This window comes from Podarcis bocagei (genome assembly GCF_964188305.1).
Source record: "Podarcis bocagei genome assembly, chromosome: 11".
In the NCBI taxonomy this organism is placed as follows: Eukaryota; Metazoa; Chordata; class Lepidosauria; order Squamata; family Lacertidae; genus Podarcis; species Podarcis bocagei.
In genome coordinates this window covers 35,535,714-35,559,182 of record NC_138136.1, presented here as the reverse complement: position 1 = coordinate 35,559,182, position 23,469 = coordinate 35,535,714, and the positions used below count along the sequence as shown (strand labels likewise).

Genomic DNA, 23,469 nt, shown 5'->3' with positions numbered 1-23,469 from the left:
AAGCTCAATGTGAAGCTGTTTGAAAGCCCTTTTGCAAACAACCTTGTGCTACTCTTCAAACCTCCACATTTCAAAAGGGCCTTCAGACAGCTTTATGCTGCCCTTTGAAGACCCAGCAGTCGGGGCTTCAAAGCACAACATCACCTTACACCACAATGACATCAGGTGATCGAGAGGTGGGTAGCCCTGAACACCTGTCAAATTTGGCCCTGTAGGGGGTGGGAAGATAAGGATCTGGCCTGATGGAAAAGATTTCCTGCCTTTGCAATAGACTACATGCCTCTGGCATCTTCCTTCTCCCCCCACAGTCTTATTCAGATAGAGCCCAAACCTAGTGCAGTATAACATCATTTTATCTCATAGGAAATCAGGGTGGGTTGCAAAAGAGAGGACTTCTCTGCCACTTTATCTGAGCAAGGCAGCCAAGCCTGAATCCCAAGCCCACTGCATTTTCTGAGCATAATTTGGTAAAAAGACAGGACACACATTTAACAATTGCAATAAGAAACAGATTGGCATTTGGGTGGTTTTCTCTGAGGTGAAATATTGAAGCTTCCCTCTTTCTTTTCAGTTTTTCAAAAGTACCTGTTCTGCCTAGACAGATAAAGCTACTGAGGAGAAAGAGGTGATCCAACACATATGTAGACAACATACAGAGAAATGCAAGTCCTCATTGGCTTGCCTGAGCCGCCAAGGCAAAAAGTAGGTCACAACAAAATGGAGGGGGAGGATTAGGGTGAGCACCAGGGTTTGACACACCTTTCAGACCCAATGCCAGAATGAGAAAGGCAGAGGCACTTGGAGCAGCCAACACTAAAACAGGAACGACAATGCCAGGCAGGAAAGCAGGAGATCATGCGTCAGGTGCCTGAAGCCAAATCCAAAGGATATGTCAAAAGGATGAGGAGCCAAAACAAAGATTATCGGGGAGATCTAGCCTTTGAAAGGACTGGCGTCTGAACCAGCCAGAGTCTAGAAAGCAGAAGGTATGGTGAAGGCAGGATCCTACAGCACAGACTCTTCACGTGGTGGGGATGTGCCCACACAAGAGAAGAAGGAGAAATGCCAGGGTTTTTTGAGGGTGGCATGGAACATTCATGCTCTGAGGATACCTATGGCTTAATGTGCCAGCCTTTTGAACTCGCTCCTGTCCTAACAGCAGGAGTGTCTTCTGACTGAATACACACGAAGCACCAATATCTACCATGTTGGGAAAAAAGCAGCAGCAACACTTTAAAGAGCAATTTGAATGAATTCAGACTAGCACATCCGTTCAGACTGTTTATCTGATGCATAATAAACCTTGCTTGAGCTTAATTCCTGATGTGCTGCACTGAACGTTTTTTCTATGGCACTTCTGGTGTTATGCCCTCCTGCACTCCAGCCACAAATTCCTAAGCATTTTGTGTCCTCTTAAAAACTTACAGAATCCTCTGCCCGTGACGGAGGAGTGCCCAGAACTGTAACTCACAGAGAGACAGAGGGATGGACGGGAACCAGTGTGGCATAATGGCTAGAGTGTTGGTCTAGGATTGGGAGATCTGGGTTCAAATACTCACTCCTTTTGTTCACTCGCTATGTTTATCCCAACCTACCTTACAGGGCTGTTGTGAAGGTATAAAGTAGGCAGGCGCCAGGTGGGGGAAGGACCTGGTGCACTGTCCTTGGCTCACTGAAAGAAAAGCAGGGCACTGTATAAATGTAACAAATAAACAAATAACAGTTTTTGCAGTGCACTCTTATGCATGCTTCTTTCTCCTGTGCCACCCACTAAGATCAGCTCCTTTCTTCTACTCTTGCCTGCTTTCTTTGCAGCAGGTCCTGCCACATTCTCTCTCCTTGCTCTCTGGCTTTCATCCTGTTGTCTACTCCACCCACCACATATTCAGACCTTGGGAGGACGGAGAGGCACTGCATCACCATCATCAAAGTTCTTCATGTTTTGATCAATACCAGGCATAGGCAAACTCTGGCCCTCCAGATGTTTGAGACTACAATTCCCATCATCCCTAGCTAACAGGACCAGTGGTCATGGATAATGGGAACTGTAGTCCCAAACATCTGGAGGGCCGGAGTTTGCCTATGCCTGATCAATACCCTCTCTCTACTCCTGCTCTCTCTCTCTCTCCCTCTCTCTCTCACACACACACGGAGGAGGGAGGGGGAGAATGAAATGGAAGCATGTACAGGCCGTCCTTCAGTGTGACCTGGTCACTGCCACTTGGGAGAGCCCAGAGTGGGAGACACAACGCTTTCGGAGAGCTGGGAGGCAGACCAGGCCCCCTAGTCTCCACAGTTGACAGACAGAACTGGCAAGTTCTGTTCTTGTTTTTTTGAAAGAGTTGCAAGAGGTTGCAGTTTGTTGCAGATGGGTGCAGTTGGTGCACTGCCATTTGGAGGTGACCAAAGGGTGGTGGGGACCAGGACATGTGTCCTGTTTTCCAGTCCCAGTGGTTCTACTGCTGCAGGTGGGTGGAGGGGCGGAAGGGTAAGTCATCTCACGCAACACTGGCTATCGCCCTAAATCCCTTGCAGAGTTTTGTGTGTGCTCTTTTCTGCTGTTCTAGAAACAAGCGAAAGCATTAACAGTGCCTCGCATGATACCCATTTTAATTCCAAACCTCGCTGAGTTTGCCATGCCTGTAAAGGGAATAATAGAATTAATTGGCTTGGAGTGGGGCAGCTGCAGTGCAAACTGCACCCCTTCATGCCAGGGGAGAGAACAGCATTCAATGGCAACTCAAGCCTTCAGGGAAGCCAACAATTATCTGTAGGAGGCCTGCCATAGGGCAGCTTCAAATTGCTGTCAGTGCCCCATTACATTCCAGCTGGTCTATATCGCCTTGGGAATATCCTGAATAAGGTTGTCACAATACTGTCTGGAAATTTTTTGATGTCCCTGTATATTAGTTTGTAAAGAAAAGGAAGTCTACAAGGGATTCAAACTTTATCGACCCTCCCCAAGTTATTGGAAGCAATATGTGAAGCTGAGCAAAACCCTCCAGAGGTGGCATTGGTTGGCAAGGTTGAGATTCTCAATGCAGTATATTAACTTGAGAGATTAAACTCACCGAAATCAATGGGACTTTCCACTGAATGTATATGGTTAGGATCAGGTTGCAATTCTTTGCTGGCCATTCAGCAGAGCACTAAGTAACAACAGGAATTGAGTTGTATTATAATGGCCACTTCTAGTTCCTCTTCATTTGGCATCTGGGAAAAGCTGCATGTGGTTTTCTGGAAGTTTACAATTGGCCACACAGAAATGGTGAACATGCTACACTAATTTGCTTTTTAGTGCGATTCTTTGCTCCCCCACCCCCCGCCCCAGCTGCACACAATTACTTCCATGCACTCACAATGACCCATCTTGTTAGGTATTACCAGCAGCAATGCGCAGACGTGAAGTTGTGGTGTGTCTCTCACTAGATAACTTTCAAATCCAAACTTTCCAAAGCAGCTGAAACCATCCCTGAAACAAATATGTGGGGGCATAACATTTGGGCTTCCATCCTGGTTTCATTACCATAAGATTTGTGTTTGTAAATGGGTACAAAAAACCCCCAGTAGGGTTGTGTCGACCTCCGTAGATAAACAGTGATGACTGTAAACTGTGGGGAAATGTTTGTTGTGAACAATGCTTTGTAACCTTCCTTCACCCTACGCGGACACATTCAGTAAAAGAGCAATTAAAAAGACCCGTCAAATGGAAACATCTTCAAATGTGCTTGATTGCTTAAAGTAAACGCTTTGGAAATACAGTTATGTATCTTCTTGCTGCTGGCTGAATTCTGTGTGCATTCACATTAATTTCCTTCTCGATCTTAATACCAAACCCATTGGCACTTCTCGCTAGCTGAGCTGGAAACTCAATGTTCCTCTAATAGATGTTCATTGAAGAGGACTCTAATTTATGCTCACTAGCACTGTCTGAAATGGTTTCTGAAATGGAAAATGGCTCCCTTTCAGTCACCTCCCATTCTCAAAAGAGTTCACACTCCAAGGCCACCACAAATTATTCTCTTATTAGCTGGAAGAACCCAATTTACAAGAATGAATTCTAGAACGCAGAAGGGGGAGAATGGTGTCCTTTAGATGTTTTGGACTATAGCATCTCGTCATGGACTGGCTGGACACAGAAGAATGGTGGGAGGTACCAGCTGGGGAATCCTCAAGGGAAGAAGGCTCAGAGCCCAGGGATTGGTGGTCAGAGGGAGAAGCCTGGGAGGAGGGTGTGGGGGAAGCTGAAGAGGTAACAGATTTTAGTGAGTAGGGAGAGTTTCTGGCAGAGAGAAGTCCAGAATCAGAAGCTGAAGCAGAAGAGGAGGGAGGCCAAGAGGCAGGGATGAGTCAGGCTGGTGAAGAAGCCAGAGGGACTCCTCCTGCTGCTGCTGCGACAAGCTCCCCTTCCCTTTAGTCCCCCCCAGAAGAAGTGTGAAGAGGGAGGAGCACAGGTAGTTGCACTGGTGAAGTCTCAGATTGCTTGGGAAATACCTGGGGGAGGAGAAAAAGATTAAGGCCGCTGTGGGAAGGTGGTAACCTTCAGCCTCCACAACTGCTTCATAAAGGCAAAACCTACTGAGAAGAGTTGCTGTGCCCATTAGGCCTGGCACTCTTGAGCTGACCTTGCTTCTGTCCAATAAAGAGTTCATTTCACTTACTCCATGTGATTTATTCCTGACATCCACTGCTGACACATATCCCCCCTAGTTGCCTCCAGCAAGTGATCCCAAGTAGTGAGAACTCCAAATCAGGCTATGATTGCCATTTATGCAGGTCAAAAAGCGGCACATATTTGTATACAATGGGCATAAGTTAATTCGTGTGGATAGTTTCAGATTTCAAAATAATTTCCATAATTTAAATGGAAATATGATACTTTTCACCTAAATGGGTAAAGACCCTGTGTTGTCTGCCCGGTGCTAACTGTTGATGGGCAAGGCCCCTGCTGCTCTCCCCCCTTAGGGTGTTTTATTTTTCAAATGGACTTGAACCAGTTGGACTGTTCCCCTATGAAGCTGGGCACAATGCCACTCTAGCTACATGAGGTAGATGGCAATCCTTCAGGCCCCCTTGGCCCAGTCAGTTTAGATTCACATTTCGGGATTGAAGGATGCTCATTAGGGTAAAGTACAAACATGCATTCTTACCTAGGATGGCAGGAGAGGACTTGGCTGGAGCTATCAGGAGTCTGAATGGGGAGGCAACATGGATGAGGAATGCAGGAGAGAAGAAGCATATGGTAAATTAGGCGATTCAAAGCTTCTGCAGAAGTCAATACTTCCGGCAAAGGGCCTCCGAGTATGAACATAAAAGCCTAGTTCTATCTCCAAATTGGCCATCGGCAACCTCTGCGGAAAGGAGCCAGGAAGGGGGCTGAGGTGGGGAGCTGTGTGACCCTTTCCCTCACACAGTTCATTGATTTCTTTGCTTTATAATTCAGGGCTTTCCATTGCCCTTTGACACCAAATTAAAGTTTAATTCAGATGGAGATGGAAGCATCTCCCCCTTGCAGGTTCACTGCTGAAGCATCAATAAGATCTTCTGGGAGTTAATTACACAGTAATTCTTTCGCTGCTCAACACAGCTCATTAAATCCCTTCTCTGCCCCTCCCCTGTTAAGCTCTCCCCCCCCCAATGACTGAACTGCTTGCAGACAATAATAGGAGCAGCTTTCCTGCTCCTGTTGGAACCCTTATATCTTCTTCCTCGTCTCCCCCCCACCCCTGCCCCTGCTAAATAGTATTCAGACCTTCCTTTTCTGCTGATAGCAGATTTGATTTGCATTCTGCCAGAGGGCGGGAAATGCGATCAGCCTCACCAAGGAGGACAGTAAAACAAACTGGCCAATTAGTCATGTACTGCCAGTTCTGGATTCCTTTTGACAGAGCTATTAACATGCGTAAATAGAAAATCCACATCAGACTTTGTACTTTTAAAAGGCAAAATTAACATCCCATTAGTACTCAGGGCGAGTAAGAACAAGGAGATCAATGGCAGCTGCGTCATTCATCATGGTAATTAAATGGATTTAAGTACTGTACTAATCTGAGGACAACTCAGGAATTGGTTTGATATCAGGAGGAAATAAAAGAGGGCAAGGAAACAGCCTTCATCCCTCTCCAGACAGAAGAGACAGCATTACATGAGTGGGATCTGTTTGTCCACCCAAACTTATTTGCGTGGCGAGTTCCCGCCCCCCACCAGGATAAATAAAGACACGAGACACCATAGTTTAAGGTTAAATGGGTGAATTAGGCCACAACTTTATTGAATTCAGGAATGAGAGGCATTGGCTTAGGCATTGGTCCTAACGACTATCCGGCTCCAGCCCATTTGCTGGAGACACGGGAAGGGTTAACACCATAGGAGGGGAGACTCCTGCTGAGGCACGTCGACTAGGAGCTACCCCGGGTCACCGCTTGGGGGGGTGCCTTTGGCCCACACCTCCATAGGTTTCGGACAGGGCCACGCCCCCCGGAGTCCTTTAACGGACCACCCTTCGCTCACTGGGGGGAGGTGATGGCGTTCCTCCCCCCCCATCCTCTTAACCCCTTCTTACCAATGCCTACCGCCAATGCCGAAGAGTTGTGACGAGTTGCTACGAGGTAGGCGAAAAACCAAATGGCTGTAAATTGCCAATTGGGAAAAATTCCTACCATGCCCCTTGCGGCGACAGACCGAAGTCCATAGCAAAGTCAGAGACCTACCTAAAGCCTACCCAAAGGGAGGGAGGGTGGGAAAACGTGGGGGCTAGCCGGCGAAAAGAGGGCGAGCCCCCTCTGCGCCGGCCCTAAATAGGGCAGGCCACGCCCCCCCAGCCGGGATTCCCCTGCTCTCGCGGGGGCTGAAAACAGCCCCCGCTCACATGGGGGGTGGGCGTGAAGCCCGCAACCCCACCTCCTGGGCAGGCCAGAAGTGGCTTTAACACCCTACTGTCACTCTCTTCCATTCTGCTGTAGCAGAGAGGGAGACGCCACAGTTCTCGGATCTTGTGCCATGAGAGGACTACCAGTGTGATTAAAAATATAATTTAAGAGAGCCAATGTGAGGACTTGTGCTATTTTGCAGCAATGGCCAACTCTGCTATTAAAAACCCTCCTCGATGGCCACTGGGGGCCACCTAGTTCAGCACTCTGTTCACGCAGTGGCCAAACACATGCCTATCTATGGAAGCTCACAAGCAGGACCTGAGCACAGCAGTGCTCTCCACACCTGCACTTCCCACAAATGATATTCAGAGACTTACGTCCTCCAACAACAGAATAGAACAAGAGTGAGCCACTTAGCCTCTGGAGGCGGATGTTTTGGAACTGCCCTGTCCTCACTGGGCACCAGAGTAAGCCAGGGACTTGCCAGCAGCCACACCCATGGGACAGTAACCAGAGCACTATCTGGCCCAAGCAAGCAAGGGCCAAACAAGAGTCAGTCAGCCAACCCTCTTGGACAGTTAGTTCACACAGACTGTTCCAATCAGCATCTTCTCAGCCTCCTCCCAGGATCCTGACACTTCACCCCCAAATGGGGCCTGACCCAGGATTTAACCTCCTACTTCTCCTTTGATGAGGAGTCCCCAGGCTGAGGCATGACAGGAACGAGCAACAGTCCCCCAACCTGAGCCCATAAGCTAGCCTGCTGCTGAAGATACCCTGTTATTTTCCATACTCTGCAGTGACACATTTCCAGAGATGAGTAGTATGTGCTTTCCATTCCAATTGAGAGAATAAATAGCACATTAGCAGTCTCCTTTCTCCATTTGACCGGGAGAACATCAAATGTTTCAGAATCTTATTGCAGAAAATGAAACTAGGCATCTGTGGCTATCCTTTAAACTGGTATCAAAGTGTTTTAAATATATGGTGTGGCCCAAACTGATCAAGAATATATGAGATCAGCTGCAAACTTCGATAGTAATCCTTCTATCAAACGCTGGGTGTGTTCATTATCCAGTCCACACCACCTATCTGTCTTTTTCTTTCTTTTTAAAAACCTTGCTAAGCTCCTGGACTCCGTGACATCTTAAAGGCAGTCAGGAGACCCCTGGAGCTGCTACTAGATCATGTGCTTTGGTTCACATACCCTTGAGAGGCGGGGAGACAGAAAGAAACCTTAGCTCCGCACTGGCAATAGCTTGCGACATGTAATGCATTTTATTTCATGTAGAATTAAACCTAATTGGAAACGGCATGTCTGGGAGGCGAGCGTGTGGAGAGTGGCGGCACTCAAGGGAATAGGGTTAGACAAAACAGATTTGTTCTGAGGTTTCTTCTCTTTGGCAGGCTAAGAGTGTAGCTAACTAAGCAGCTTCCTGTGGCATCAGGTACAGCCCAGAGGGACCGCGCTAGACGATTACATAGCGGCAGCGAGAGAGATAAAACGAGGCCTGATCGTCTTGCAATCCTCATCTCCCAATACCAAAATTCATGGAATCATCTGTGCTTGGGGCTTAATTTCAGCCGTCTTGTTTATTACATTTTTATCCCAACCTTCCTCCAAGGACCTTAACTCTCCCCCCCTCCATTTTATTTCCCCAATATGTGAGATGGATTGTGCAGGCCCAAGGTCACTCAATAGCTTAATGGCTGGAGGTGGATGAAACCAAGGACTCCTCAATGCTTGTTCTAACTGCTACACCACTCAGTCCCAATTGCTCTGGAATGCATGAAGCAGCAACCACAGTGTGGTGTGTGTGTGTGTTTCTGGGAATACACAGAAGGTCTTTTCCATATTAGAGAGGCACTGCAACATCTGTTGTTTTTTCAGTATGCCATGCTCACCGCCTTAAATTGTGTTCTAGATGTAGCACAGATTGTGTTGGTCTGTAGTTGCTACAGATCTTGTGTGGATGGTAGTCAAAGCACCCCTGGACAGTTAGGTAAAGGTAAAGGGACCCCTGACCATTAGGTCCAGTCGTGGCCGACTCTGGGGTTGCGGCGCTCATCTCGCTTTATTGGTCGAGGGAGCCGGCGTACAGCTTCCGGGTCCTGTAGCCAGCATGACTAAGCCTCTTCTGGCGAACCAGAGCAGCGCATGGAAACACCATTTACCTTCCCGCTGGAGTGGTACCTATTTATCTACTTGCAGTTTGACGTGCTTTCGAACTGCTAGGTGGGCAGGAGCTGGGACTGAACAACAGGAGCTCACCCCGTCGCGGGGATTCGAACCACCAGCCTTCTGATCAGCAAGTCCTAGGCTCTGTGGTTTAACCCACAGTGCCACCCGCGTCCCCCCTCCCGGACAGTTAAGTCCAGTCAAATGTGACTATGGGGTTGTGGCGCTCATCTTGCTTTTCAGACCGAGGGAGCCGGCATTTGTCCACAGACAGCTTTCCGGGTCATATGGCCAGCATGAGTAAACTGCTTCTGGCGCAACGAAACACCGTGATGGAAACCAGAGCGCACGGAAACGCTGTTTACCTTCCCGCTGCAGCGGTACCTATTTATCTACTTGCACTGATGTGCTTTTGAACTGCTAGGTTGGCAGAAACTGGGACAGAGCAACGGAAGCTCACCCCATTGTGGGGATTCGAACCACCAACCTTCTGATCGGCAAGTCCAAGAGGCTCAGTGGTTTAGACTACAGTGCCACCCTTGTCCCCTGGATGGTACTGACTAGGGCTGGGCAATATGTGCTATTCAACATCATGATGTATCACTAGCCAAACATCACTCCCTTGGCAGGAATGGTGGTGGTTTCACCCCGGTGCCTGATGGGGCTGGGCCTGATGGAGCTAGTTTGTTCCTTGGCAGGCTGGGTGCTAGCGGTGGATGGAGGCCTGGCAATACAAGGGACAAACAAGCTCCATGGGCCACGGCGCCTCTCAGCTTGTTGCTCCCTTGGTTTGAGGACCAGAGCGCAATGGTGCCTTCACCTGGTGATATATTGTGGGTGAAACTGAAGCCACTTCTCAGGAGCAGCAGATGTTTCATCCCTGATATACCGCCGGGTGAAGGCGCCATCGTGCTCTGGTGCTCAAATCAGTCCTGGGTGGATGTATCGATACATCACCCAGGCCTACTAAGGACCTGCAATTGCAGGATAGGGTGGTTATGAAAAGTAAGTGAGATGTAGTGGTTGGAGTCTTGGAATGGGACCTGGGAGATCAGGATTCAAACCCCTGTTCGGCCATGAAGATCACTGGGTGAGCTTGGGCTGGTTTCTCAGTCTAACCTATCTCACAGGGTTGTTAATGGGGAGGAAGAGAAACATGTATGCCATGGGATAGGCAGGATATAAATGTGATAGATAGAAAGATAATGTTTTATGTTGAAATTTTTAGTTTTAATATACATATAAGTAGCAGTTTTTTGGCAGTGTACCCAGAAAATCCTGCTGGCATCCCATAGCTCAGAGTAACCCCTGGCAACAAGGGCTAGAGTTTGTCAACTTAATTCAACTTAAATTGACATCTGTACATATACCTGTAAATGTATGTCATCTGGGACGGTGCCTCATGTCTTCTAAACATCTAGCAACATCCCTGCAGAACAGACAAAAGACAGAACTTCTGCACACAATCCATGGATTAATTTATGGAATTCATTGGCACCGACACAAGATATGATGATGGCTTTTAGGCTTAGCTGTCTTTAAAAATGGATCAGATGAAATAATGAAAGATGGGTGTGTGACAGAAATTGGCTACATTTATAACATCTGTCAGTTAAACCAGACAGAGTTAATATTTTTAAGGGCTAGGGAGGTGGAGGAGTGATGGAGGAGAATCACATTCTCCAGCGGCCTGTGTACTTGAATGTGTGTTCATGTCATTCCCTTTGTGTATCAAAGTGTGTTACCCAGAAGCAGAAACCTCCAAATGCCCTTCTCCTCTTGCTGGCTTTTAGCTCAGTCTTTTGTTGGTGGGCCTGGTTCATGCAGGTACTCAGCTGTGAATTGACTGGTCATATAGAGGGGGAACCCACCACCTCCCTATATTAGGAGAAAGGAGTTCACAGTAGTTTGTACTTCAAGAACCCAGTAGACCTGGTGACAAATGAGAGACAAAAGAAAGAGGTGGCAGCTGAAAATTTTGCTAAATGCTGGTCTCCCACTGACATCTGACGCTTCTGACTACACAGAACCTGAAGTACAGGTAGGAGGAAGATAATGTCAAAAGCTAATACTATACTCACCTGCCCTTTGCCAGCATGGAGTGGGAAAAAGGACAGCAGCTTTCTCTAAGTGGACCAAGCAAACTCTGCAGTTGATGCCAGAAGCATTGATGAGTTCCTGCCAATTCCACTGGTCTAGGCAGCACATTCAAAGCAGTTACATACTTTAGATTCTTTGGAAGGACAGCCACTGAACTGGCCCACTTTATCTGTCATTTGTCTTTGTCTTTTGTTGAAATGTTCACTCCACATACCGCTGGGGAATGTGCTCCTAGCAGCTGCTTGTGTACCTCTAAAACAATATATAAAACAATTGCTGCAATTGCTGGATCCTCCTCAAATGTATCCTAGTATGCAGATTATGGGTAACATACCTTATGGAGGGGTGGGATGGGCAATCTGTGCCTCCCCATATTGCTAAACCCCCAACTCCTATCAGTCCCAGGCAGCAGCATTAGGGATGATGGACATTGTAGAGCAGCAAAACCTGGAGCTTTTGCACCTCTGCTTGCAGCATGATCCTAAGCATGAAACAATCCCCACTGTGTTTAAAGGGACTGAAAACCCCAAGCTGGTGTGCATAAGGCGGCACTTTTTTGGTGCTTCCACATTATGGGCCTTGCACACGCTTCACACAATATTATCACATGAAATAGCTTTTTTTCCACCTGTTTACCCCCACCTCTCATGCATCCGTTTGATATTAAACCTCTGGGACGCGGGTGGCGCTGTGGGTTAAACAACAGAGCCTAGGACTTGCCAATCAGAAGGTTGGTGGTTCGAATCCTCTTGACGGGGTGAGCTCCTGTTGCTTGGTCCCTGCTCCTGCCAACCTAGCAGTTTGAAAGCACGTCAAAGTGCAAGTAGATAAATAGGTACCACTCCGGCGGGAAGGTAACTGCGGTTTCCATGCGCTGCTCTGGTTCGCCAGAAGTGGCTTAGTCATGCTGGCCAGAAAACCCAGAAGCTGTATGCCAGCTCCCTTTGCCAATAAAGCGAGATGAGCGCCGCAACCCCAGAGTCGGCCACGACTGGACCTCATGATCAGGGGTCCCTTTACCTTTACCCCCACCCTTCATGCATCCGTTTGATATTAAACCTCTCCACTGGAAACTGGACAGTGCATGACCAGTGGGTGGCCCTTGTTACCACCTTCCTGCACCCCGACTTCTTTTGAAGACAAAAATATCTGGGAACACTCTTGTGTTAGATGCCATGCCATGATGTCCTCCAACCAGTTCAGACCAAAAACTGGGAGGTGCATCTTCCTGGCCGTGCTCCCGCACGAGGCCACAGTGCGCCAAAACAAGATGTCCCGATTTAGTTGGGGCAGTTGAGGGGTAAAGGTAAAGGTAAAAGGACCCCTGACCATAAGGTCCAGTCGTGGACGACTCTGGGGTTGCGGCGCTCATCTTGCTTTATTGGCCGAGGGAGCCGGCGTACAGCTTCCAGGTCATGTGGCCAGCATGACTAAGCTGCTTCTGGCAAACCAGAGCAGAGCATGGAAACGCCGTTTACCTTCCCGCTGGAGCGGTATCTATTTATCTACTTGCACTTTGACGTGCTTTCAAACTGCTAGGCTGGCAGGAGCAGGGAATTAAATGATAGATCATTCATCTCACACCTACCCACCACTAATAGGGCTCCAGTGATTTTAAGAACGGCGAATCAAGTTGACAGATAAGGCTTTCCTTAGCATTGCATCTCTAGCAGGTGTGAGGCTTCTGCTTGCCACATGGGCCTGTTAAAGGCACAGAATCTTGCTTCTGCTCTGGTTGCAGTTAACCGTTGGTGGCCCTCGAGTCTCACATGCATGTCCAAGTCCATCCAAAGACACACCTAGCCCTGGCTTTTTATGCAGGAGGATGCTTCTGTGCCCAGATCTCACCTTGCTGGAGCATGCAGGCAAGTTATACCTGCCAAAAGGTGGCGGCACTCCTTGAACTGTACAGCAAAGCTGACAAAGAAAAGGCTGTGGTATATAAGGATAAAGGCAGAGGTAGATGGGTGGGGTTGGGATTAATTCTGAATTCTCTGACTTGAGCATTATGGTTATATGCTGTGGTTATATGCTGCCTGCTCAGGTAAGCAAACAGGGCATTTTCTTCTTACAGCAATACCTTAGGGTGAAATTACATACTGACACCATCCATTGTTTCTTTTTCTTTTTTTTAAAAAAGTGTGTCTAAACTGGTCACTTGCATTTTGAATAAAAAGCAGGCATGGGGTCCTGATCCATAATGTGTTGGGAGTCCATGCCCGTTTCCTGCAGGAAATTGTCCTGTGGCTGGCAGCGTATTCAAGGGCAAATAGTCGTGTACAGAGAAAACGCAGCAGGAAGCCAATGCTGGACCTGATTTGGAGCAAAATCACTTTCTGGATAGGGCCCTCATGGCAGCTTTTTCTTCAAAGCAGCCAGCTGGACATCTGGATAGCTTAGTTGGTTAGAGCATGGTGCGGACAATGCCAAGGTTGCAGGTTCAATCCAGCTGCATATTCCTACATTGCAGGGGGTTGGACTAGATGATCCTCAGGGTCCCTTCCAACTCTACATGCTTTTTTAAAAAATAAAAAAGCATTAATAATGTAACCTGTTGTTTGGCCCTAACTCTTGGAAGTGCTTCAGGGGTTTTAGAACACAAAAACAAAGAATGATTTTCTAAGTATTTTTAAAAAAGCATTAGCTTCCATTTTCACATATCAGACATCTGTCAATGAAGTTCAAATTTGCAAAATGGTTTGCAAATAGGTTCTTTACTTATTTAGCCTGGGAAATTGGGGGATGGGGACATTTCAGGAAAGGGCACACTACAGCTCTTATATTTAGGAGTTTCTACAGTTTGATTAAATCCAAGCAATTCAGTTTAAACCTTTTGAAAAATGAAACACTCGTTTAATAACCCTCTATTTTCCTTCTCATTAACACAGAGTTGGCTTTTTCTTAGCCCTTAGCCCTGTAGCCAGGAAGACAGACAAGAAGTTGCTTGTTTAGCTGTCAGAAAAACCACACTTTGGCTAGCCTGTGCGATTTGTTCAAGCCTGGGAATCTGAATTTTTCCATCCAGAGAGTGATCAAAGGGGGAAACGAATGCAGCCTCCTGTATCCACAACACAATCCCTCTCTATATTCATCTTCCACAAGCATTGTCATTCAGCAAGAAATGTAGGTGGGTGGGGAAGCATTTGGAGGGGGCACCCAAACTTCAAAGGGCAAAGGAATGTTTAAAATTCCTCTTTAGAATGTTTGGATAATGTTTGCAGCTTTGGCTAATTGCTAAACTCGAGGACGGGTGTCCTTGGCAGGGTCAATTGCCATACCAATTGCAGTTGGGAGCTGATATTTCTGTGGTCTTGTGGCAAAGCAAGCCAGCGAAGAGGTGAGCGCATTTCGTTGGGCACAGCCCAAAGTCGTCCATAATAGTTTAATTAGTGAAAGGCCTGGGTGAAGAGGAATGTTTTTTCCCCCTGGGACCTAAAGTTATGTAATGACGGCACCAGGAGCCAACACAGAAAAGACCCATTCTCAGGTTGCCCCCCTCCAGACCTCTCACACGTGAAGGCACGTGAAGTAGGGCCTCAGATGATGATCACAGGGTCTGGGTTGGTTCATATGGGGAGAGGCAGTCCTTGAGGTATTGCAGTCCTGAGCCATTTTAGGTTAAGTACTTTCAATAGGCAAATCTAGACAGCATCTTAAAAAGCAAAGACATCACCTTGCCAACAAAGGTCCGTATAGTTTAAGCTATGGTTTTCCCAGTAGTGATGTATGGAAGTGAGAGCTGGACCATAAAGAAGGCCGATCGCCGAAGAATTGATGCTTTTGAATTATGGTGCTGGAGGAGACTCTTGAGAGTCCCATGGACTGCAAGAAGATCAAACCTATCCATTCTTAAGGAAATCAGCCGAGTGCTCACTGGAAGGAGCACTCCAATACTTTGGCCACCTCATGAGAAGAGAAGAGTCCCTGGAAAAGACCCTGATGCTGGGAAAGATGGAGGGCACAAGGAGAAGGGGATGACAGATGACGAGATGGTTGGATAGTGTTCTTGAAGCTACCAGCATGAGTTTGACCAAACTGCGGGAGCAGTGGAAGACAGAAGTGCCTTGCGTGCTCTGGTCCATGTGGTCACGAAGAGTCTGACACGACTAAACGACTAAACAACAACAACAACAATTGAATAGGACGTCCCTATTTTCATTGGGGAAATGTTGGAAGGTATGTAAACCTCTTTCCCTCATAGAGTTGGATTTAGTATTAGCTCTCTGTTTCTATTTATCAGTTACTGTGTACTTTGTGTACATACCATGCACCATGTACATAACATTCCCCCAAAGAATCCTGGGAACTGAAGATTTTAAAGGGTCCGGGAACAGTAGCTCTGTGTGGGATACACTATATTTCCCACATGCTTCAAAAGTATGGTGTGTATACAGCTCAATTGTTATGTGTTAATGCATACAGTGGTACCTTTGGTTGCGAATGGGATCCATTCCGGAGGCCCATTCGCAATAGGAAAAGAGTGCAACCTGAAGCACTGTATCTGCGCAGGTGCGTGGCAGGATTTGGCGCCTGTGCGCAGGTGCAAAGCGTGATTTAGCACTTCTGCGCATGTGCGAGCGGCGAAACGCGGAAGTAACCCTTTCCAGCACTTCTGGGTCACCGTGGGATGTAACCTGAAAGAATGTAACATGAAGCAAATGTAACATGAGGTATGACTGTATTGCAAACTGCCTTGGGGACCCCTTGAGGGTTGAAAAATGAAGTAGGGGAACAAACAATTTGTTAAATAAATAAAGCCACCTGAATTTATTTCAGCTCGGTATGTTCTGACCCATCTCATTCCTCACACTCAGGATTTACAGTCGCACCTTGGTTCTTGAACGCCTTGGTTCTCATACGTTTCGGTTCCTGGACGCCGAAAACCCGGAAGTAATATAAAAAAGCATCTTGTGGTACCTCATACACTCCAACATTTCTCCAGTGAAAATAGAGATGTCCTAAGGAAAAGGACATTCCGGGATCAAATCAGAAATTGGGATGGCTTCTGAAATCCAGGACTGTCCCTGGAAAATAGGGACACTTGGAGGGTTTGGCGCACAAACTTTTGTGGACTACGACATACTTTGTTGCATGACTTTTGCGTGTCTCATTTCCCCTGTAACTTAACTCTTATTCTCTAACTTCAGAAGCTTATTTTTAGCTCCTGTATCTGGGTAACTTACAAATGGCTCACCTGGCCTAATTAATTCCAGATTTCTCTTCAGCGGCCTTTAAAGATACCGGCAAATGCAATTATTTTTGAAAGGCCACAGATCATCACAAAGTGAGTTAACAGCAGAGGTTCCACGGGGATGTTCATATCTACAATGTTATGGGATTATTCTCTCTCTCCTACCGCTTACAGCCGCTCCTGTGCTATATCTATACCTTTTATCAGAAATGGCCTCGTCAGACATCATGCTGGGAAATGCTATGGAAAGATGAGAAATTAGATTACCATACCTACAGGATGATAAGATAAGGCAGAGTAAAGGGAAAAAAAGGGGGGCGGTAAAGAAAAGGGCGTGCTCCCTTTCACAGCCTGATAGTTTCATATTTTAAAATCATTTTTATTCCGTTCCGCATCCCTGGGCTATGACACCGCAGAGCGGCATCCATTTGATCTCTTCAGCAGTTGCCAAATAACCTTCCTCGAGGGCACCCGTGATTGGCTCTGCTTGTTGCTTTTCTGCTCAGAACACAAAGTTCATCCTGTTCTCATCAATGGATAATGCATTCTCAGTTCTGCATCGGCACAGGATGTTGAGTGTATCTCCCGTTCTTTGGAGGGGGAAAGTCGAAGACATCTTTACTTTAGCTAACAGGAAGAAGCCCAACCTGGGGGATGCACTGCAGCAAAGCAAAGCAATCTACCCCTTGTGTTTAAAACCTCCTGAATGGTTTTTAGATGCAAAGAGAGGAACCTTGAACTTCTCCGCACAATGGCATTGCTGGCTTAATTTAAGCCATGTCTGCCGCTGATGCTTACTCCATTTCCTGTCTTTTTGTGCATGTTGTGCGGTTTGGTTCTAATTGCTTGGAGCATATTTCTGTCTGGCCATCTGCCCTCATTCCGGTCCTCCTGTATTCTCTGTCTAGATAGATAGATGCCACTGCGGACTTTCCACTTTGCTTTTGGGACCCACCGGAGGCAAATTATCTCTCCATGTCCTTGAATGTTCTGTTCCTGTGTTGCTCACAAGTGCCAACATTATATCCGAATTACGAGCAGCATCTGCCCCCGAGGGGTTTGTAGCCCTGAGGTTTTTACTTTGTAAGATCACAGCCAAATAAAAATGTCTCGGTTTCAAGCTTGTAACTTGCGCTTACTTACTTTCCTGTTCGTTTCCTGATTTGGCACAGGCTGTCTGTGATCAGCTTGGGTGACTCATTGAGTTTCTTTAGGTCTGCACCTCAAAAAAACAGGATAAAAGCAGTTCCTTACTTTCTGTGATGCTGTCAGGATAAATAAATACACTCATGAGAGTGACAGATATAGGAACAGGCTGTGATTGTGCATCAAGTAGTATAAATCCGCCCTGTTGATTCTACTTTTCACATAGCCCATTGCTTCTCCCCCTTTCTGTCATCGTCCATATAATTTGCCACAGGCAAGATACTGTGCTGGATTATCAATGGGCAAAGTGTTCCATCTGCCCTGCCCCACAACACCCATGAGACCCTTGTAAGAAAGAATATTAGCAGGAAATCAGTCTTTTAGTGTGGCAGCACCTACACGTTGGAACTCCCTGCCTATTGATATCAGGCAGATGCCTTCACTGTACTCTTTTTGCTACCTGCTAGACAGCATCTTAAAAAGCAGAGACATCACCTTGCCAACAAAGGTCCGTATAGTTAAAGCTATGGTTTCCCCAGTAGTGATGTATGGAAGTGAGAGCTGGACCATAAAGAAGGCTGATCACCGAAGAATTGATGCTTTTGAATTATGGTGCTGGAGGAGACTCTTGAGAGTCCCATGGACTGCAAGAAGATCAAACCTATCCATTCTTAAGGAAATCAGCCCTGAGTGCTCACGGGAAGCACAGATCGTGAAGCTGAGGCTCCAATACTTTGGGCACCTCACGAGAAGAGAAGACTCCCTGGAAAAGACCCTGATGTTGGGAAAGATGGAGGGCACAAGGAGAAGGGGACAACAGAGGATGAGATGGCTGGATAGTGTTCTCGAAGCTACCAGCATGAGTTTGACCAAACTGCGAGAGGCAGTGGAAGACAGGAGTGCCTGGCGTGCTCTGGTCCATGGGGTCACGAAGAGTCGGACACGACTAAACAACTAAAAAACAACAAGAAACATTTTTGTTTAGCCAAGCCTATCCAGATATGTAGCATGTTGGTGTGTGTTTTTAATGTTTTTAGTTTATCATTGTTTTTTATGTTTTAAATAGTTGTTTTAACTGTTTTTATCAATAATTTTATTGTTTTATTCTTTTTGTAAAATGCCTTGCAGTTTTGTACTGTCAAGCATTGTATACATTTTATGAATTAAATAAAATTAAAGAGGCGCTACCCCCCCAATTGCTCTTGCTCTCTTTGACATTTGTGGCAGGAACACAGATGTATTTTACTTTTAGTCTTCTTTAAAATATTAAGGTTTCGTTGTCTTAAAAATTTGTAAGTAATATTTTTGCCTGAATTTTATTCTGGTCAGAAAGTGACCTAGAAAAACCCCTCTAACATCAAAACTTATTATTATTATTCTCTAAAACACTATGCATACTTCCAGATATAACGAAAGAGGAGGTATTTTGTCAACCCATGTATAGCCTATAGGCCATGATTATGCACAGTGAGAAAGCCAGACTGAGCATGCATACCTATTCATAACATAACATTTGCATTGGGGCCTATGCATGAAAAGCTGTTTCCTGGACGTTATGTAGGTTAATGCATGCCTGAGTTAGGCCTATGTATGATGAGCTTTATTTGTGCAGACACTGTGTAAATATTTATTCCATGCGTGGATTCCAGCAGGCCTGAAAGTAGGGCGGGCATATCTGGTGGGTGGACTGTGGTATTTGTTCTTATGATGGCTACCAACTTGTAAGGGCATTACAGGAGGGTTAGGCAAATTTGTGGAAGATAAGATGGTCAATGGCTTAAGACACAAGGGCTGTGTTCTCCTCCCACTATTGCAGCATACCTTCCAAGTGTCCCAGTTTTCCAGGGACAGTCCCAAAATTACGAAATTTGATTTGATCCCAGAAAGTCCCTGTTTCCCCTGCCAGTGCTGCCACCACCAAGGTTAGGCAGGAAGATGAGCCAGGGCTTTTCCTGAGCGGCGGCTGCAGTGGCAAAGGAACACCCTGGTGCCTCTCCATGGCCACTACTGCTGGCCTCCTCCCTTGGGCAGCTTGTAGGAAAGGAGAAGGAGAGGCTGTTGCCACTGAGGCCCAGTCCTCATGACGCGCCGGCTCCGAAGGGCAGGCAGAGGGCAGGGCCACCCTGGGTGGGAATATTATTTTCTCTTCTTTAGAATATATGCCAAAGTCTTTTCCTTCACTAGTGGCCTTTGCAGATTCCCCTGTACTGTTTATTCTAGTGTCCTCTTTGCTTCTCCAGATTAGAATTCTCAGCAAATATTTTGCCTTGCTGCTTTTGCATCCTTGGTGGCCAGCAGCTGGGCAGCTTGCTCAATACTGAATCCAGCTCAACCTCTTGGCTGCTTCCCTCCCCTCCCCTTTTCCTCCTATCATACTTTGCCGATGACTTTTCCACTCTCTGCAAATCTTGCCTCTGAAATTCAAATCAAGGCCGTGCTCCCTGTGCTGGCAGCAATCCAATAGAAGAAAAAGATCAGCCAATAAAGGTGAGTTTTGATGAGAAGAGAAATTGATCTGCTGCCCCGAAGGGGATTCAGACTGGAGAAAGTCAGTATTTAATTTTATCCGATATATTCCACCTTTTCACCCTTCGTCCCCGCCCCCTGCATCTCATCAAAACACTTGGCTTCTTTTTTCTCTGAGATCAAAGTGCCTTTGAGCTCCACATCTAGATGATGCGCCATCAGCAGAAGAGGAATTGTAGAATATTATCACTACCCTGGCCAGAGCAGGGCCAGGAAATTCTGCTGCCTGAGGCAAGATCCCACCCTCACCTCTCCCACACATTTCATGCAGAGAAGCCGACAGGAAATGGGACAATGCCTTCCACCACATTTGATGGCAGGAGGTTAGCTTAGAGGGTACAAAGCAGGCCATGGGGCACACAGAGATCTGTCATCGGGCACCTCACTGCCTTCCCCTTGTGCCTCCGTCTAGCTAGAGACAGAGCTGTCCCTGACTCTGTTACAATTATCAATATGCCCAGCTCCATACACTTGATATTTGCTGCCTTGGGCTCCTAACGGAGAAATGATGGGATAGAAATTCAATAAATAAATAGATGAACAAACAAACATAGTACAGTAGGGTTGGGTATCCTCAGCCTATAAGGTAAAAGGTAAATGGTAAATGACCCCTGGACGGTTAAGTCCAGTCAAAGGTGACTATGGGGTTGTGGCGCTCATCTCGCTTCAGGCCAAGAGAGCCAGCGTTTGTCCCCAGACAGCTTTCTGGGTCATGTGGCCAGCATGACTAAACCGCTTCTGGCACAAGGGAACACTGTGACGGAAACCAGAACACATGGAAACGCTGTTTACCTTCATGCTGCAGTGGTGCCTATTTATCTACTTGCACTGGTGTGCTTTCAAACTGCTAGGTTGGTAGAAGCTGGGATAAAGCAATGGGAGCTTACCCCGTCACTGTGATGGCCTGGGATTCCGAGTCTGAGAGTGAACCAGAGGAATCCCAGCCGGCACAGGAGTCCCCGCCTCCAGGGACGGCTGAACTGGGGCAAGGCCTAGATGCTGAGGAGCCTGCACCTGTGCCAGATCCTCAGGGGCAGGCACCAGGTGAGACCATTCAGGCCCCAGAGGTGCTGGAGGACTCAGTGGCTACAGGTGAGCCTCCCCCGGGGCCCAGTAACCCTTCGGCCTCTCCTGAACTGCAGAGGCTTAGGGCAGAGAGGCGAAGGGAACTGGTCTCTCCCAGGAGGAGTGCTCGCCTTAAGGCCAGGAGAGGCGGGGCTCCTGGGGGCCGGGACCGCCCCCAGCCTTAGAAGAAGATAAAGGTCAGGCAGCCCGGTCCCAGGTTGCGGGAGCAACGTCGTTGTGGAGTACCTGTTTTACCCAGACCTAGATCTGCACTCCCGGTGTGCCTGTTCCTCGCCCGGCTTCCTGCTCCTGACTCTCCGGTGTTCCTGTTCCTCGCCCGGCGGCCCGCTGCTGACCCACCAGCGTTCCTGCTCCCCCGCCCGGCTCCCTGTTTCGGACCTCGCGTCTCATCTAGTGATCGTCTACCCGGCTAGTGACTCTGGACTGAACTTCGGCTACGGTATTAGAACCTTTCCCCCCCGGGACCAGCAGTCACGCAGATTCGAACTGCTGACCTTCCGATCGGCAAGCCCAAGAGGCTCAGTGGTTTAGACCACAGTGCCACCTGTGTCTACCTTTTACCTCAGCCTATAGGTCTAGTTTGGCCCACCAGACCTCCCCATTTGGCCTTCAAGGACATTTCCCCTACACAATGCCCACCTGATGTCATATATGTCATGTCAGGCAGGTACTGACATGGGTACAAAGGAGCAAACGGGAGCTTAAAGTGAGCTCCTGATTGTTCCTTTCCTGGATCAAGGTGTGCTCCCCCAGCGCATCAGCTGATGGTTGAGGGAAGTGTGCCTTGCACCAGTAGTGTTTCCCATTGAAACAGCTGTGAAAATGAGGGGGAAAGCTCAGTTTTATCAGCTATTTCAATGGAAACCACTTGGTGCTACTGGAGCAACAAAGCCCCATAGCCCCCGGCAACCAGCTGTCACATGCCTGCGAAGCTTTTCGCATTGGACTTTGACAGGTGGGTGGGATGTCAGGTGATTGACAGGTAGGATGGCCTGCCCACTTGTCAAAAGTGGCCCATGGTGGTTGGTTCCAGATAAGGAAGGGTGTGTGGCCTCTCAAGCCCAAACGGTTCCCTACTCCTGTAGGAGAGTAGCTGATCCAAATAGCATACTGAGACTCTGAAAGGGACGAGAGATCCCTTTGCACTGCACTGTTAAATCAGCAGTGCAAATTTCAGTTGTTTTGCACATAGCTCCCAAGTGAGTGGGCGATGGCATAACACATAAGACATGGGGAAAAACTTACTTTCCACCCTGCTTAATTAGGTACACATCATAAATACTTTGGATAGTCTGGTGCTGCGGTTAAATGCCAGCGGAGGCTGCTTTTTTCTACCTTGCCATTTCTTTGAGTGGCAAGTCATTAAACTTGACTATCAACAGATATTCCGACAAGTGCCTGAATGTCTTGACAGGTGCACAATTACTCCGGCATGTGGTCCGATTAAATTAAAATGAATCATCAGAAATTCCTTCGGTAGGAATTGCATGTGAACTCAGCGAGCTGTAAAATACACTCCACTTACACACAGTAAATTGATTCAGGTGCGTGCACTTAGTCGGGCATGTGGACAGCCTGGAGTGGCCTCTTTAGATCTTGACATTTCGTGGCAGCAGATTCAGTATTTTCAGCCCAGTTGAAAGCATAGCTACTTGGATGTAAGATTCTCTGCCGTGCGAGAAAGGCAGAACGGAATCTAAATCTGCTATAGAACCTGCTATTATAGCATTCCAGGAACTTGTATATGCTTGTAGAAGAGCATCAGCAACTGTTGTCCTTAATCTCGTGGATCTTTGGGTCTTTACCTCCATCTCTATTGAGCTCATTAGTTCTATGCTTTGGACAACTGTTATAAGAGACGATTAAATAGGACTATGTTTTAGATTTGTTTGTTAAAAACAGACTCCTCTGCCTTTAAAACTGGGCGACTGTTCTTGGGGGTAGTATTGCTTTAGTTATGATGAGGGGTTTTTGCGGGAGGGGTATTCAAAAGAGAAGCAATCACAACATCTTATTGCTGGGCAACCTTTTTGGCCTCCTTCATTTCCTCCCACCTCTGTGGGTCAGCTTTGACAGATGGGTGGGGCCACACTTCTGTCAATCATCTGATATGATAATTATACTATGTGACAGGTCAGTGCCACCCACCTGCCACCCACAGGGGCAAAGCAACACTAAGCAGGATTGAACTCTCTGCAGATGAACAGATAGTTCAGTCCTGATTTCCGCAAGGGTCTGAGTAGCATTAAACTACCCACTCATCAACTGATAAGAAGGTGGGTGGGGTTAAATCCTGCTGCTTTGGCTGTATGTGCCAGTTCCCTGTGGAACAGAATTGAACCCTGCCCCTACCCATTAGTTGATGGCAC

General features: G+C 47.2%; 1 long non-coding RNA gene across 1 annotated transcript; it reads right to left on the bottom strand.

Moving 5' to 3' along the window:
• Positions 1 to 1,778: 1,778 nt before the first annotated feature.
• LOC308597082 lies at positions 1,779 to 11,252 on the bottom strand. Its single transcript, XR_014012827.1, has 4 exons — positions 11,133 to 11,252; positions 10,422 to 10,480; positions 5,151 to 5,191; positions 1,779 to 1,891 (listed from the first exon to the last, which is right to left on the bottom strand). It is a non-coding gene; the product is annotated as an uncharacterized lncRNA (long non-coding RNA).
• Between the last annotated feature and the right edge of the window lie 12,217 nt (positions 11,253 to 23,469).